This window comes from Schistocerca cancellata, chromosome 6, assembly GCF_023864275.1.
Source record: "Schistocerca cancellata isolate TAMUIC-IGC-003103 chromosome 6, iqSchCanc2.1, whole genome shotgun sequence".
NCBI lineage: Eukaryota > Metazoa > Arthropoda > Insecta > Orthoptera > Acrididae > Schistocerca > Schistocerca cancellata.
The window spans coordinates 211,083,680-211,097,150 of NC_064631.1; the positions used below are offsets into that span (position 1 = coordinate 211,083,680).

The 13,471-nt window shown below is 39.4% G+C and overlaps 1 protein-coding gene across 1 annotated transcript in view; it reads right to left on the reverse strand.

The window, feature by feature from the left end:
* Positions 1–12,964, reverse strand: part of LOC126191394 (TIMELESS-interacting protein) — a 74,660-nt gene extending 61,696 nt beyond the window's left edge. The window contains exon 1 of the mRNA XM_049932254.1: positions 12,821–12,964. The gene's annotated coding sequence lies outside the window, so the exon portion shown is untranslated. The remainder of the gene's footprint in view (positions 1–12,820) is intronic.
* Between the last annotated feature and the right edge of the window lie 507 nt (positions 12,965–13,471).

Below are 13,471 nucleotides of genomic sequence, written 5' to 3' on the forward strand. Positions count from 1 at the left end.
AGAAATGTACACTATTTTTTTTTAACCCATCTTTTATTCTACATGTTTGAAAGTTTTACAGTGTGCAGACACATCCTTTAGGAACAATATTTTCATTTCTCCACATAATTTCCATCTCTCTCAACTGCCTTATGCCATCTTGGAACGAGCACCTATATACCTGCACGGTAAAATCTGGACCAACCTGTTGGAGCCACCGTTTGGCAGCGTGCACACTTCAAACCTTGTTCTACGAAGAGTCTTTCAGTTTCCTAAATAGATGATAGTCACATGGAGCCAGGTCAGGACTGTAAGGCGGGTGTTTCAGTGTTGTCCATCCGAGTTTTGTGATCGCTTCCATGGTTTTTTGACTGACATGTGGCCGTGCACTGTCGTGCAACAGCAAAACATCCTGCTTTTGCCGATATGGTTGAACACAACTCAGTCGAGCTTTAAGTTTCTTCAGTGTTGTCACATATGCATCAGTATTTATGGTGGTTCCACTTGGCATGATGTCCACAAGCAAGAGTCCTTTGGAATTGAAGAACACCGTAGCCATAACCTTTCCAGCAGGTGTGATTTTGAATTCTTTTTTTTCTTGGGTGAATTTGCATGATGCCACTCCACTGACTGCCTCTTCGTCTCTGGTGAAAAATGATGGAGCCACGTTTCATCACCTGTCACAATTCTTCCAAGAAATTCATCTTGACCATTCTCCTACTGTTCCAAAAGTTCGCTGCATACAGTTTTTCTCGTTTCTTTGTGAGCCACTGTCAACATCCTGGGAACCCATCTGGCACAAACCTTTTTTAACGCCAACACTTTCAGTATTCTGCAAACACTTCCTTCCCCTATCCCAAAGTAGCGTGACAATTCGTTCACTGTGATGCGCCTGTCAGCAGTCACCAATTCGTTAACACTCTGCACATTGTCTGGAGTGTGTGCAGTACGATGCCTGCCGCTGCGAGGACAATCCTCAATATTGCCGTGCCCGCTTTCATCATGTAACCTGTTTGCCCACCAACTAACTGTACTGCGATTGACAGCAGCATCTCAATACATCTTTTTCAACCTCTTCAACCTCTTGTGGATGTTTCCAATCGTCTCATTTTCAGAGCACAGGAATTCTATGACAGCACGTTGCTTCTGACGAACGTCAAGTGTAGCAGCCATCTTGAAGACATGCTGTGACGGCGCAACTCACGGGAACAGGTTAAACTAACTTTGAAAACAAGTGGGAAGGATGTATCTACACACTGCAAAACTTTCACACATGCAGAATGAAAACTGGATTTTTACAAAAATAGTGTGCATTTCTTTTGCAGTGACCCTCATAGGATAAAAATCTACAGACACTTAAACAAACTGCAGCAGGACAGGTTTCTGTCAAAGACGATGGAAAACTGAAGACTCAAACTACAAAGTTTCATGTGAGAGTAGACAGCATACAAGTTCCTGTGTGTCCCAAGTTTTTTCAAGCTCTGTTTGGTTTAGGAACAACTTAACTTCATAGCATTGCTTCCTCACTAGTTGCTGGTGATGCCATTTGTGAAAAAAGAGGAGGGGATCACAGAACAAAACAAAACTTTGCAAAGAAAGGTAGTGTGACACAATTCATCACAAATTTGAAGGTTAGAGAAAGTCACTATAGCAGACAGAAAAGTAAAGGGCTGTATCTATCTCCAGACATAAACATCAAAGAACTTTCTAAAATGTATAATGAAAGTGTCCCTGATTCATTAAAAGTAAAAAAGTGGTTCTTCAGCAACATATTCTCAAAAAAATTTAATTTGGGGTTTGGTGATCCTGCAGTAGATGTTTGTAGGTACTGCTATAGAATAAAACATGGAATAAAACTAAAGAATTGGTCAAAAGACAAAGGGCACGAGCAGAGCTTGCTGCTCGTAAAATGCGAGCTAAACAGTTTTACAAAATTATGAAAGAGAACCTGCCCAATAGCCTGTCTTTAAGCTTTGATCTACTTTTACTGCTGGACTGAAGACCAGGCTAGTAGAGGTTCAAACGAAGTCGCTTCAGCCTTAAAGATTTTCTGAATAAGCATAGATATGAAGAAAACACTTCAACGTAAGACTATTTTGCGATGGCTGCGCTGGACAAAACAAGAACGCCCATGTGGTCCATTCACTCGAATGGTGGCTGTTAAATAATCTCCAGACTCAGTAAAGGAGATATGCACTACATTTCCAATGTGTGGTCACTCCTACTTATCTGTAAATCGACTTTTTGGTACTGCGTAAAAAAGTCTTCAGAAGCAATCTCAAATACTAACTCCTGAGCAATATCACAGGATTTATCAGAAAATTGGGAATGTTTGAAGACTAGGAATAGACTGGGATGTTCTGCACTCTGCCAAAATTTGAGGAAGGCAGTGAGGATAAGAAACATGAAATGGGCTATAATCAAAAAGAAACTGAAGGGGAAAAGAATCCGTGTTGTTTTTAGGATGGAACCCTCATATGGTTTGGATGATCTGTCGAAAAGTTATACGACCTTGCTAAAAAGAGGTGTAGCAACAGATCAGATCCGTCACCCAAATGTTGTCAGTTCGGTAGATCCAATAAAATCAGGAAAAAGAAGGATTTATTCGACCTTGTGAAACAACGATTTGGTAATGGATGGAATGAAGATGATTCCTTAAAATTTTATGTTGACATACAAAAGAGAGATTGTGTGTTAGACGATGTGGAAGACAAAGCTGAAGATGTAGAAAGCGACTGCTTGGAAGAGGAACCAGGATATCAAATGCTTTGAAGAAAGTTTGAAAGAATACTACCCAGTAAATTTTGAACATTGTTTTTTAATTGAAACACCAGAAAACTGAAATGACATTTGTGATAGTGTTTTTCTTTTCAATATCTCATAGCCTTCCAGAAAGGACCAAAGTGACAGCTAAGTGGGAAGAGAAGTTGAGTAATTTGTGACTGTGGTAATGACAGCTATCAAAAGCTTGAGTGTTTTGTGCGAAGTTACGCAGCTTGTAAACTGAGATTTTATTCAGGGGTGCCATTGCAACAGACACTGAGAACACATACTGTTAAACCTATCAAATGTCACCCCTAAAAGATAAACAGAGATGTCACAGAAATTTGAAGTAATGTCAATAGTGTTACAGGGGCACAGGAAGGAACCATTACACAAATTCTCTCTAAAGACTATGTGATAAAAATGTGAAAAACTGGATGAGCATCAACATAAGGAGGAGTCAAAGGGGTAGGTTTCTGTGCCAGGAGAAAAGGTAACATTTGAACATAACATTCCTTAACCGAATTGGGAATTCTTGCTATGAGTGCGATTTAAATGACAAACAAGGCTCTCATCCAAATTATTAATTTCAAAGGTTTCCAAAGAATGGTGTAATACCAGGTATAAATGTCCTTTCTTTGGCCTCAACTAGTGTATCACATTTCTGTGTTGTACCCATAAAAATACAGCAAATTTCAGGCCCTGAAGTCGTACAAAGAAGAGAAGCAGGACTTGTTGGGATTAGTAAACAATGTGACACCAAGGTGACAGACCAATTGCTTAACATGGTGGAGATACAAGTCAAGAAATGACCAATGCTATCACTAACACAAAACCATTAAAGAAACAAAAACCAACAAACTAACACGACCCCACATGAATCAGGATTTTTAGACAAAGAAGTTCCTGCAATGAACCATACGAAAAATTTTAAAATATCACATCACATTGGAAAAATAGAGGTTTCCACTAGGGAAATGGCTGTAACTATGGAACATTCTATGTATGGGGTAAAAGGTCATGAAATCATTATCTTTACTGTAATGTTCAAACTTAACCAAAGCCTACAGCTACATTATGAATCAGCTTGTCCATCTTTATTTTTACAAACAGCTTTTTATATTGATACACCCATTGGCTTCACCAAATCACAACCATTACCTTCCAGCTTAACTCAGACCTCCAACTACACTACAAATCAGAACAACAGTATTGCAATTTTCATTATGATCTGAACTCCATGAAACCGATCTGTATATACAGTTCTAGTGTACAACACAAACTAGGCAACCACTCACAATAAATAACATAGTTTTAAAGAACACCAATGACATATAAACAAGAACATAGCAGATGAGAGCTACGTAAAACGGTTCTCTTAAATATAAACTTAGGGCTCTCATTGGTCGGTAGATTCGACCTGTAGTGGTGTCATCTGCATGTTAGAGAACCACAAATTATTAGTTGAAAAACAAAATTTGTATACTACAAAACTATACTGAGAGGCCTTGCAGATTGCAGTAGGTAGGTCGGCATCAGAAAAAGTTCAATGGGAAGAAATGGAAAAGGTTGAATCTTTGTAATGAAATATTTTGACTGACTGCAAATATTAATATCCTCTTTTATAAATGGCATGGGGAGAAAGCAGTAAAACATTGTTATCCATACAAGACATGCTTTGTTGGCAATGCATTTTTTGGGGAAACTTGTTCTGTCTGGTGTCAAGAGGAGGCAAATGCAAATGGGTCGGGGTCTGTTAATTATTGGCAGCTCTAACATACGGAGAATGATGGTGCTCCTTAGAGAAATGGCAACAGGGGACAGGAAAGGACACCAGGTGCACTCATTGTGTATGCATGGGGTTTTCCTTCGACATGTTGATGACGCTATTCCAGCAGCCACTGAAGGAACACTGTGCAACCAATTGTAGATTGTAGTGCACGTTGGGGCAAACGGTGCGTCACCTGGGCTCTGAGGTCATATTTGTGTCATTCCAGAGACTGGCAGAGAAGATTGAGAAGACCAGTCTTGCACATGGAATTTCAATGAAGCTCACAATTTGCAGTATTGTCCCCAGAACTGATTGTGGTCCTTTGGTTCTGACTTGAGTGGAAGGACTAAACCAGAGACTTTGGGGGTTCCGTGCCAGGCTAGGCTGTGACTTCCTGGACCTGCACCTTAGGGTTGAGAACTGTACGGTCTCCCTAGCTAGGTCAGGTGTGCACTACATGCCAAAGGCTCCTACTCACGTACCTGTGTGGGAGGTACACACAAGAATTTTTAAATAGGCAACTCTCCATCCAATTCAGATAATGAAAACTGTAGGAAACACGGTAGTATCAGTGTAAGATAGAAAGAAATGCATCCCACATGTGAGAGTATTAAAATCCTAATGGTAAACCACCAAAGCATTTGCAACAAAGTCCCAGAGTTTGAAGCACTCCTGAAAAACAGCAAATCTCACAATACCAGGTACAGAAAGCTGGTTGAAACCTGAAAATGATAGCAGTGAGATCTTTGGAGAAAATTTGAGTGTAAATGGAAAGGACAGGCAACTGGGAAATAGAGGTGGTGTATTTGTCACAGTAGACGAGAAACTCAATTCCACAGAGACAGAAATTAAAGCTGCTTGTGAGATTGTGTGGGAAAGACCCAGTATCACGGGTGAGTATAAAATAATCATTTCATGATGTAACAGAAAACTTTGGAAAAAACCCCAATTCACTTGTACAATGTTCCATGATCATACTGTAATCATTGGTGGTGACTTTAATCATCCAACAATTAATTGGTAAAAAGGGACCCCATTCAAGATGAAAATATATTGGATCTAATTGCAACAAATAGATGTGACCTCTATGAGGATTTTCACATCGAGACTGGTAACAGTGATCATGATGCAGCTGTGATAAAAATGATTACAAAAGTATAAAGAACAACTAAAACAAGCAGAAAAATATATACAATTTCAGTAAGGCAGTAGCGCTGTGTCATCACAGGTATACAAAGAAAAGGTACAGAGCTTTACTAGCTTTTGGAATGAACTTCCTATTTCAGGCTTGTAGGAAAAACATGCGCGCGCACGCGCACGCACGCAAGCACGCGCTGGGTGGTATACCTCGTTTTTGGCAACAGTTTGGCAGTGGCTTTTCATTGTAGTTGGCAATGTAAAAGGCTGTGCAGTGGTTGCAGCAGAGCTGATATATAACATGGCTGCTTTCATAGGTGGCCCTGCCTCTGATGGGGCAAGATCAGCCTGAGACGGGACTGGAGGAGGTGGTGCTGGGTGGGTGGATTGTCCAGGTCTAGCATCTGGGTCTTCCTCACAGGTATGATCCCTGTGGCAGGTGACTGCGGGTGGGAGTGGCATACGTATGGACTAGGATGTTGTGTAAATTGGGTGGGCACTGGAACACCACTTTGGGAGGTGATGGAAGTTATCTTAGGACTTCCCTAATTTCAGGGCATGATGATAGATAATCAAAGCCCTGACAAAGGAAGTGGTTCAGTCGTTCCAGTCCTGGAAGGTATTGGGTGACAAGGGGGGCACTTCTTTGCGGTTGGTTATGGGATGGATGCGAGGATCAGGTGTGTGTGGGGATATGGCCCGGGAAGCCGGGCCACCTGTCAAAGCAGCCATGTTATACACCAGCTCTGCTGTAGCCACTGCACAGTGATTTACATTGATATGACAACAAACAAACTGTCAACTAGAATGAATAGGCACCACAAAACTGTTGCCAAAAACAAGGTGGACCAGTGGAAAGACATGCAGCACAGCACAACATGCGAGATTTCAATGGCTGCTTCACAACCCATCTCATCTGGGTCCTCCCCACACCACCACCAGCTTTTCTGAGCTGCGCAGAGGGGAGCTATCTTTAATGCACATCCTTCAATCCCATAACCTTTCCTGGCCTACACTTAAGGTAAATCGCTGTCCCCTCATTCACTAATCCAGTAGTGTGTGTGTGTGTGTGTGTGTGTGTGACGTGCGTGCGCATGGGGAGGGGGCACGTGCACATGTGCGCACCATATCCCCTGCCCCACTAACCCCTCCCACCAATTCGTGTCGGCTAGATGTGTGCTGTATCTCACGCTCTCATCTGTGAGATTGCATGCCCAACCAACTGCTGCCACCTGCCCCTCTACCAGCATCCCTAGCTAGCCCACAGACAGCTCCCCACTCTCCCACAAGCTACTAGACACCTCCCCCCACCCTCTTTTCTGCCTCCCGCCTCTCTCCATCGCTCACCCTGCCCCAACCTGCATCCTTCAACACACCTCAATACACTCACTGTGGGCCAGGAAAGAGCTGGTAGTCAACTGAGCAGAATGTAGGGAGACAGGCATATACATGTTTTTCCTACAAGCTTAAAAAAGGAAGTTCATTCCTAAAGCTAGTAAAGCTCTGTACCTTTTGTTTGTGTACCTACCAACAGCATAGTCCTTCTGCCTTTCAGTGAGTCGTCTCCCTTTATTCCTAAATGGTTCGCAATTCTCAACCTAGATAAAAAAAATCAGTGATGTCATAACCCAATGAGGAACTTGAAACTTTCAGCACAGGGCAGGAGCATATAGGGGAACTATGTCTCAAGATTAAAAGAATAACTGACTATGCACTGGATAGATATGCATCCAGCAGAACAGTTAAAAATGGGAGGGACCTTCCATGGTATGCAGTCACTGCAAATAAACTTCTAAAGAAACAACAAAGATTAGTGCATAATAGATGTAAAACAAAGCGTAGGGCTATAAATAGATGTTGAATGAAACGCTTTTGGCTGTCAAGGGAGCAATGCGTGATGTCTTCAATGACTACTGTAGGAGAATACTGTCAAGTAACGTTTCACAAAACCCAAAGAAATTCTGGTCATCAGTACAGGTTGTTAGGGACACCAAAGTTAGTGTCCAGTCTGCAAAGAATGAGAAAGGAACTGAAACTGAGCATAACAAACCAAAAGCTGAACTCAATTTTCAAATGTTCCTTTACAAAGGGACACACAGGAGAATTGCCCAAATTTAATCCTGAAAAGATGAATGAAATAAGTGCTAGTATCAGTGGTGCTAGAAAACAGCTGAAATCGTTAAAACTGAACAAAGCTCCAGGTGTGATGGATTCCCTGTCAGATTCTATACTGAATTTGCAGCTGAGTTAGGCCCTCTTCTACCTGTAATCTATTTTGGATCCCTTGAACAAATAACCGTGTCCCGTACTTAAAAAAAGGCAAAAGTCCCACCTGTCTACAAGAAGGATAGAAGAAGTAATCTACAAAATTACCATCCAGTAGCCTTGCCATATTTTTGTTGTAATATCTTAGAACATAATTTGAGCTCAAACATAATGAGGTATCTTGAACAGAATGACCTCCTCAATGCCAACCAGCATGGATTCCGAAAACATTGCTCATGTAAAACCCAATTCTCACTTTTCTCAAATGACATAATGAAATCTTTGGATCAAGGCATTCGGACAGATGCAGTACTTCTTAAGTTCCCAAATGCATCTGACTCAGTACCACACTTACGCTTATTGTCAAAAGTACAACCATATGGGGTATCATATGAAATTTGTGACTGCTTTCAGGACTTTTTGATAGGGAGATCGCAGCATGTTACCTTGGATGGAGAGTAAGTGTCAGGTATACAAATAACTTTTGTGGTGCACCAATGAAGTGTGTGTGGCCCTCACTGTTCATGCTGTATATCAATGACCTTGCAGACAACTTTAACAGTAACCTCGGACTTTTTGCAGATGATGCAGTTATCTCCAATGAAGTCCTGCCTGAAAGAAGCGCATAACTATTCAGTCACATCCTGACAAGATTTCGAAGTGGTTCAAAGATGTCAATTAATCACTGTTGGAATCAGCCAACTCATACAAATACCTAGCTAGGTGTCACACTTCGTAGGGATACGAAATGGAATATCATGGAGCTTCAGTAAAGCAGGTCATAGACTTCAGTTCACTGATAGAATACTGGAAAAGTGCAATCAGTCTATGAAGGAGATTGCTTACAAATCACTCATGCTACTGGTTCTAGAATATCGCTCAAGTGTGTGGGACCCGTACGAAATAAGACTAACGGGGGATATTGGAGGTGTACAGAAAAGGGCAGCATGAACGGTCACAGATATATCTGACCTGTGGGAGACTGTCACAGAAATACTGAAAGAACTGCACTGACAGACTCTTGAAGACAGTCATAAACTATCCCACGAAAGTCTGTTAACAAAGTTTTAAGATCCAGCTTTAAATGATGACTCTAGGAATACAGTACAGCTCCCTCCATATCGCTCACATAGTGATCGTGAAGATCAGATCAGCATGGTTACTGCACACACAGGGCTTTCATCAATCATTCTTCCTGCGCGCCACATGTGCCTAGAATGGGAAGAAACCCTAATAACTGGTACAATGAGACATATCCTCTACCAGGCACCTCACGGTGGTTCACAGACTACAGATATAGGTTTAAAGCAGATTACCGATGGAGGTACTATGGTGTTTCAGAAGAAAAACTAAACGTGAAATGATGGATTAACACCATCCAAGTGATCAGTGATTACATATGAATAGACTGATCCAGGCATATTTGATAGTGGCTTCCATGAAATGTTCTTCAGTACTGTAGTGCAGCTCAGAGTTGAGTTTAGATTGGAAGGTGATAATACAGATGACAACTGGCGAAACCAAAGAATATGAATACAAAATCTTGATTATGGTGACACTTACCTGTATCACTCTGAAATCTATGACCATCATTCACTCCATATTAATTATACTTTTCTTTACATGTAGGTCTCATTAAAACGCTACATACTACAATATAGGAGGCCCAACTGAGAAACTTTTTGACAATTCTTTTAGTGCATTTTATGCATACACAATATGCGTTAGCTAAAAAACATACAGCAAAGGGGCAGGAGAGAGAGAGAGAGAGAGAGAGAGAGAGAGAGAGAGAGAGAGAGAGAGAGAGAGAGAGAGGGGGGGGGGGGGGGGGGGGGAGTGGTTAACTCTTACTGTCAAAAACAGGGTAGTTAGTAGTTTTCACTATTACCACTCAAAATCAGCAAACATTTGTAGCAACAGACTGTGTTAAACAATGAAATAGGGATATTCCATGTAAAGGAGAATACACTTATGATATTAAAAGTTTAAAATTTGGTGCTTTTTATATATTTTTTTGGAAAGGCTGGACTTTTTACTGTATGGAAACAATGGTTTGTGGCCCATTATTGCCTTTCCTTCATAATTTATAGCCATTTTTATAATGCCATATGTTTTTAATGTGATGACAGTGTGAATTATTGGAGATTTTGGACCTTCATTTCAAATAATTGGCTGGTAAGAATTAGCACATCATTATTTATATTACTGTTACATACCCTAATGTATTGCATAAAAGAGTATAAAAATGAAGTAGGTAAATTATAGGTTGGGGTAAATAATATAACAGCATAAACTTTCATGTAACATGAGTCACTTTCATGTAATTAAGTTTTTATACCAAGAGAAATATTAGACATAACTTTATCTTGTTCAGTAATTTACTCATTAGTGAGAATGTGTAACTAATAACAGTACTAAAAGTTTCCCAATTTCAACCAATACTGTAAAAATAGAAAATTAAATGTGTAATGTGAGTCACGTAATCTGAGTCACAGTTGTATTATTTTAAGATTAGAAGAAGAGGACACCCTTAGCAGCAGCAGAAAGACAGAGTAGGTGAAGGCAAAGGTTAAAGAGTAAAGGAAAATATGAAGAATTTAAGAAGATGCAGCGAGCAGAAGCTCGAAAAAGCCAGCAGAAGCAGAAACAAATGTTTCTACCATTGAGTCAAGATAAGCAAAGACAGTTTAAGAAAAAAAAGCTAAAAATAGCGAGACAGTTAGAAAACATTGGTACCATAAGACGCGATATCAGCAGCCTAGTAAAGCAATTTTGTCACTGTATAAGCCACATAGCGTGCTCTGGATAAAGCCGTGGCTCAAGTTCTGCGGTTGCTTACATACCTGAAAATGTGAAGGTCGTTTCAATGTGGTGAGATAGACCTGCCTCACAATTTAAAAACAAATATATTACTGCTGTTGTACCTCAATTTCAATCATTTCATAATGTGGAAATCTCCTGGAACTTATTTGCTACACTCCACAGTAAAGGAGCCATAGATGGAATTGGAACAGTTGCAGAATGGCTAGTGGGTAATGCAGTAAAAAAGTGAAAATTAATATTAGGTGATGCATCAATTTTCACTCAGGTAGCTGCAAGTACCGCAACTATGCAAGTTTTTCATGTGTCTATCGATGGAATTCATGGAATCAATATGAAACTTAAATCTGGCTCAAATATTTTCTTCAGCACCACCAATACCGAACAAAAAAGCATTCACAGTTTTCACTACAAGAAAGAACTACTACAAACATATCTGCTGTTTCCAAAGAATTTTGCTGCTGCAGATCATCAAACTGAAGAAATTCAATGCTGGACAAGCAAGTACAATCACTGCAATGGAGTGTGCTGGTCACTGTCGGAAATGGCCTGTAAAATGTGATGAAATTATACAGAAAATTAATCCACTTGATACCAATTCAAGAGGATATTTTCATTTCTCTGACTTTTAATTGAATTTACAATTCATTTTTCCAGATGTCATTCTCTTACAAATTTTCATGGTGTTTGAAAAGTGAAACGTTAATGTTAAGTTTATCTTATTTGACACATAATGTTATACTTTCATTTCTCTGCTGGCAGGAAAAAAGTTTTTCCGACAAGAAGTAGAAATCTGTAACTCTGTCATTTAAAGGCCAACCTAATGTGCATATTCTGTGATAAAAACCAGATCCATACTCCTAATAGTTTGATGACACTTTTTACTTAAAATGTACACTAGGAATAGGATGTCCCAAATATGTAATATGAGTCAACATAAATCACATTCTTGTCCTTTAATTTTAATGCTCTTCCCTGCTTAAGAAACACTTCAAGATCTTTGCCTGTACAACAATTTATAATGATGATTTACAAAAGAAAATACGGGTTTATAGATTGATAACAAGTCAACATAATAACCACTGATTTCAAAATGTTACTGCACACATTGTAGATTGATCCACTTCCTTGGAATACATTTCTATATGGTCAAAATTTATGCTTCAACTTAAATCATCTTATTTTTAAGCAGAGTTTTCATTTATTATCACTTTTACAATGGTTCTGAGTTATAATTAACGTATCTCTGCTTTGTCCAAATTTCTGTACGGAAATTGTTAGAAGAAGATAAAGCTAGTGATGTAAATGATCTTGAAGAGTAAAATTATCCTTCTCACAGAAGTGAACATGAAACTGCTTCAGAATAAAGCTTTGGCTCCAGTGAATCTTGTAATGAAGAGAGGAATGAAACAGATGAGGCATCTAGTTTCTATGGGAGAAACAGGTAAAAGTGCTCCACTATTGAACCTCCAGTGTGAGAACACAAGCCCACATCTTGATAATCACAGTTCCTACAGTAAATGGCCCTACAAGCAGATTGGGAGACTCTTGCAGTCCATTGGTAGTGCTTATTTGCCAGGGCAGCTACAAGAAATTGCCAAACTTGTCGTACTGTGATGTGTAGGAGTGCAGATATCTTGGGTAAAAATTTATCAATTATAAAAAAAATTGTACATCAATATCAGGAGGTTACAAGCAGCAGATTTTCACAACTTGTGTGGTCATTATGAAACAAATGGGTCAAAACTGTTTCTCAGTGTTAAAACAAACAAAAATAAAATAATCGTTTTGCAGTGTTAACTAGAGCGAAAATGAGTCAACGTAATTACAACACATCTTTGGCCTTTTGTATGCAAATACCTATTAATAACATGTGTTTTCTGTTGCAACCGCATGGTATAAATTTTTTTATGTACATATTTTAATCGTGTTTGTGAGCAAGTGTTTTTATAAGATCCTTGTACGTAAAGGACGACTGCTCTTCAAATATGCTCATTTATGGCCAAATACTATCAACTTTACACTCACTCACTTTACTTCACATATACAACAGTAGTAGGTTATATACAACAGTAGTAGGTTTACCTGCAAGAGAGTAGTCCCTAGCAATTTGTTTGTTGTTAAAAAAGCGCGCGAAACTAGTGTCAAAGATAAGCAATATAGTGAACGACAATTACAAGCTTTTACTCTATACTGGCAGGCACTATATCAGTACCCAAAGTCCCTATGCGAAATCTTCTTTATTCCCATTTTCGGCGTCCTTATTATCAATGAAACGTTCAAACTGGTTCCCCGTATTCATTCGTTCCAGCAAAGACATCAAAAGTTTCTTGTTTAGTTTATCAGTCAGTGTCAGTTCCCTAACTTCCTCATTAGTTTGCAAATCACATGTATCACACACTTCAGGTTCCCGATTTGGTTCTCCTGGCATCTTTTTTTCGAAAAAATTTCTTTATAACCCCAAACTGATACCACGGAACACCTGTCACACGCAACTAAAAAGATATTTGCTCAATGTTGCAAAGTTCATCAAAGAATCAGAGATCACTTTCTTTCTATTTTTAAAATTTATTGTTGCTTCTAGCACACATACAACATAGTCATTCCAAATGATAAGGATTGTAAAATACAGCAAGCTAACATTTTGCCGTTTTCATACATGCATTTTAGGACATCCATTCGTAAATTTGTCAGTAGATTGAAATTATTAAGATCGATTCACATTAACTGTTGCGT